The sequence below is a fragment of the Penaeus japonicus genome, unplaced genomic scaffold, assembly GCF_977035675.1.
Source record: "Penaeus japonicus unplaced genomic scaffold, GWHDUDI00000001_assembly GWHDUDI00000039, whole genome shotgun sequence".
Taxonomy (NCBI): domain Eukaryota; kingdom Metazoa; phylum Arthropoda; class Malacostraca; order Decapoda; family Penaeidae; genus Penaeus; species Penaeus japonicus.
Window position 1 is genome coordinate 3,790,458 of NW_028234441.1, and position 5,000 is coordinate 3,795,457.

General features: G+C 43.8%; 1 protein-coding gene across 22 annotated transcripts in view; it reads left to right on the forward strand.

Moving 5' to 3' along the window:
* Positions 1 to 5,000, forward strand: part of LOC122259883 (putative polypeptide N-acetylgalactosaminyltransferase 9) — a 560,190-nt gene that overhangs the window by 459,781 nt on the left and 95,409 nt on the right. The window lies entirely within an intron of this gene.

Here is a 5,000-nt window from a genome sequence, read left to right on the forward strand (position 1 = left end):
CAAGAATTAATAAGGGTATTAGGAGTAGGTCTTGATATCCTTAATTATAACATTGGCGTGAAGAAAGTACTTTGCCTCATTTATGGGGCGATTCATAGAACGTTTGAAGTTGCATTAATGATTTTTTAAGCGACTATGTATAGGCAAATCCTGTGTTTCAAGGCTCCTTATTAGTACTTTATTTCTGGAAGACATAAGGGCATTTAGATGTAGCATAGAGTCTGACGGGAAAGATTAAACTTGCCTCACACTTTTTGTTGTTTCTTTCTTCATTTGCAGCTGTTGTTTGTTTTATCCTCATAATGGCGCTCCCGCAGCCAGTTTGCGTCTTGCTTTATGTTTCCTTTTTCGTTTTAAGTTCCTTTATAGCACATAGTGGCACACGAGCTCTTTGAAACTTTGGCGCTACAGCGGGGAATACGATAAGATATAGAAAAAGGAGAGAGCAGTATGTAGATAAAGAGAAATATTTAGAGAAGATAAAGACAGGAAAATCAGGAAAAACTGAAAAGCTAATGGATAAATCGAGGTCATAAGAAAAAGAAAAAACGTGCGCGCACTCACTCACTCACTCACTCACTCACTCACTCACTCACTCACTCACTCACTCACCCACCCACCCACCCTTTGTGTGTGTGCTTGTACCGGTGCGTGAGTGCGACTTTATATATAGAATGTAGAATTGACTTGCCATTGGCATCCGAATAACATCCAGTTGAATTGATAAATACTATCATGCTACTGGAAAGCATTGTGTTCCAGGGAGAAATATCTATGATTGGCGTGGGCCAAAACTTCCCCAAGGTCACCCAGAGACCCACGCCAATCGATATTTCTCGGAATTTTCTCAATATCGGCTTTTCTTCAAAGGGCGCTTTTTATGAATGAAAAAAGAGAATCAAAACACCCCCCGCGAATTCATTTGCTGGGGGAGAAAAGGGAGAGCGAGAGGGGTGGAGGGAGAGAGAGAGAGAGAGAGAGAGAGAGAGAGAGAGAGAGAGAGAGAGAGAGAGAGAGAGAGAGAGAGAGAGAGAGAGAGAGAGAGAGAGAGAGAGAGAGAGAGAGAGAGAGAGAGAGAGAGAGAGAGAGAGAGAACAAAAAATACCTCAAGAAATATGGAAGAGACCGCAGATGAAGTGCATCAATAATTTTTCCAAAGATAACAATTGTTGATGAAAGCCTTTGAGGTGAGACTGAACTTCAACCTAAATCCTTCAAATTGAATTCAGTTCCACTTTAAGACAAGAAAACAAAATAAGAAATACACTAAGATAAGAAAAGTGAAACATTAGACAATGTGAAACAGTGAATGCAATTGAAGTCAAGTTGAAGTCATATTAACGCTAGATTAACGGTTTTCTCTCTATTTCTCTTTCTCTTTTATTCTCTGTTCTCTCCCCCCCCCCTTTCTCTCTCTCTCTCACTCTCTCTCACTCTCTCTCACTCTCACTCTCTCTCTCTCTCTCTCTCTCTCTCTCTCTCTCTCTCTCTCTCTCTCTCTCTCTCTCTCTCTCTCTCTCTCTCTCTCTCTCTCTCTCTCTCTCTCTCTCTCTCTCTCTCTCTCTCTGTTTCTCTTTTTCCCTTTTCCTTTCCTTTTTTTTCTCCTCCTCCCTTTCCCTCTCCCTCTCTATATCCCTCGTCCCCCCGCTCCCCCATTACCCTAAGATCACTGCAAATCCTGCGCCATTATCCTCATCATCGTCACTCGATCCTCCATTGTATCCCTTGGACTCTGTATCATTATCCTTTTTTGTTGTTCTGGCGCAGACCTCCTTGTTCGAAGGCCGTCGCGAAACTCATTGAAACATGATGAATTACACTGAAGTCCGCGACGGGATTAGACTAATGATCAATTCAATAATGTCATCTGCCTCGAATCCTGTTGGTGGGGGGCCAGCCGGGGGAGGGGAGGGGAGGCGGAGGGGGAGGGGTAGGGTAGGTTGGGGAAAGGAGGGGATATTGATCTATCATTTTTTTATTTTTTATAGTGATATCTGCGCCATTGCTGTTATTGTTTTTGATATGATTTTGGTTTTGTTGTTATTGTTTTTTGTTTTATTGTTATTATCATTTTAATTATTATTATGATGATTATAATGATGTTGATAATAATGCAACCAACTAAAGGACAGCAACACTTCCTACAGTAATAATCATAATTATCATAACCACAACAATAAGGATACTGATATAAATAATAGTATTACTAATACTAGTAATGATGATAATTTCAACATTGGTATTTATATTATTGTTATTGTTCTTATTTTGATTATTGTAGATATTGGCTTCATATTGGCTTCATTATCATTTGAATGCTTTAGGTATATCATCGTTATTTTCATTTTCTCTCCTCTCTCTCTCTCTCTCTCTCTCTCTCTCTCTCTCTCTCTCTCTCTCTCTCTCTCTCTCTCTCTCTCTCTCTCTCTCTCTCTCTCTCTCTCTCTCTCTCTCTCTCTCTCTCTCTCGCTCTCTCTCTCGCTCTCTCTCTCGCTCTCTCTCTCGCTCTCTCTCTCGCTCTCTCTCTCTTCATCCCTCTCTCCCTCCCTCCCTCCCTCCCTCCCTCCCTCCTCCCTCTCCCCCCTCCCTCTCCCCCTCCCCCTCCCCCTCCCCCTCCCCCTCTCTTCCCCTCTCTCTTCCCCTCTCTCTCCTCACACCCTCTCTCTCCTACCTCTCTTTTTCCTTCCCACTCACTCCCTTTCTTCCTCTTTCTCCCTCCTAATCCATTCTTCTCACGTCCTCTTTCATCTTATCCCTTCTCCATCCTTCATCGAAATCTCTCCATTTCTTGTTTCCTCCCCTCTGTGCTCCCTTCTTGGATCATCTCCCTATAGGTGGAGGCTGGATCTGCTTGGGAAGGGGGGGGGGCATCGGGGCTCCCCCTACCCCCGTCGCCTGTGAGTGGTCAGTTCAATAAAACACGCACTCAAATATTTTTGTGGCGAACCAACTGTGCTCTATGCAGTGCGACATTTTTCTTGTTGGGAATGCGATTCTGCGTGTGTGTGTGTGCGATAGTCGGTGCCAGCGTGTTCACATGTGCACGTGTGATCATGGGAACGTCTGGTCTGCGTATGTGTTCGTGTGCGTCTTTGTCTGTGGAGGTGTACTCTCGCCCCTTCTAGCCGCCTTCTGGAAGCCCGTCGCCACAAAGGGCGCGGCGGGTCATGTGATAGGGCGTAATTGATACCGGGGCTGGATTCATTCGGCGGAATACTGTCAATAGGCTCTTGTCTCAGGTTGACTACTGGGCGCACGGCTTTAGAGGGTCATCACCCACCTTGGTTTCCTAGTGCCTTTACTCTAATTTTGGCTGTGGACGATATTTGATGCTTCTGGTGGACTTTGACCGCTTCCATATTCACTTATGTGTGTGCTATTTACTCATGTATTTTTTATTAAGTTTTTATTTTAGTTATTGTATAATTCTAATAAATTTATGTTGTTGATTTAAATAAAAATTATGTCAGGTTAAGGTTTTACGATAAAGGAAATAAAAAGAAAAGGAGAGACATAGACAGAAAGAATGAGGGAGAGAGAGGGAGAGGAAGAGGGAGAAGAAAGAGTATTTGTTGTAGTAGCAGCTAACAGTGAGGAAACTGCGGTGTAACTGTTTTGGAAAAAGCATGAGTCGACAGCGACTGGGTAGAGAATAGGCTGACCCTAAATAGACTTGAATAGCATTTGATGAAGAAGGTGAAACAGACAGAGCACCTGTCTCAGCAAAGGGACTTGGACGGCACTTGACTGCGAAGGTGAAGGGGAGGGAGCACCTGTCGACGGGGAAAAGTCCCAAGTAAAATGTCTAGTCAACGTCAAGAACTGATCTTGAATTTTATGTATTTCCCATGAATAGCTGAGTGAGACTGCGGCGGGATTTGCGAAGAGGGAGGAGGAAGAAGAGGGGAATGAAAGGAAGGCGAACAGAGGCTTTAGGGGAAAGGGAAAAGGGAGAGGGGCTAGGGGGAGAAGGAAACGAAGGAAGGATAAGATATAAAACGTGGGAGTGGAAAGGAGACCAGAGGAAAACAGAATGTAGACAGAGTAAGGAGATTAAAAAATAAATAAAGACATAGAAAGAGAGAATAGCAGCGAGAGAAGATGAAAAAATAGGTGATCCGAGAGTAGAGAAGTGAATGGCATCCTTATCTGAATAGGAGAGAACCAGATTTTCTTAAATAAAGGTGTTTTTTTTAAAGGGGTGCATAGATGAGTGGTTGGTAGGGAGAGTAAAAAATGCAAGCAAGGTATTGGAAGCTACAAAAGAAAGGAAGAAAATGGGTAGAGAAAGAGCCAAAATTTCCGAGAGAGCAGACGTGAAAGGGGCGGAACCTGACGATGATGAGGATTAAGCAAAGTTAAAGCATGATTAAGAAGGGGAAAAAACGGGCTTGCGAAGACGGGACTTTAAAAGGCACGACAGGAGATTCAAGACAAAGGTAAAAGTAAGGACTCTAGACGCAGTGGTAAAAAGCATATAAAAATGGAGAGGAAAAAAAGTTAAGGTGGTACACTGCGAGACTGGTTGCCATGCGAAAGTGGGAGGAGAAGGGGAAATGGCGGAGGGTAAGAAGGAAGGAAAGAAAAGGAGGGAGGAAGAAAGAAAGAATGAAAGGAAGGAAGAAAGAAAGAAGAAAGAAAGGAGAGAGGGAAAGATGGAAAGGGACAGGAGAAGGAAAGGGAAGGATACTGGTACTGGTAAGAGGGAAGGGAAGGTGAAGGGACGAGTGGAGGAAAGGGAAACAAATGGGGAGCAGACACTAGGAATAGTAAGGAAATAAGGAAAGGGGAAGGAAACAATAAAAAAAGAAAGGGAGAATGTAGGGAAAGAGAAGAAAATAGAAGTTCGAGAGGAAAGGAAACCGAGGTAGATGGAGAGATGAGCGAGGCGGAAGAGGGGTGGGGTGAGGGGGTGAGAGGAGCGGAAAGGAAAGAGAAAGGGAGAGTAGTGAAGAGGATAGAAGGATTGACGGGTGGAAGGGAAGTGAATGTAGGAGAGG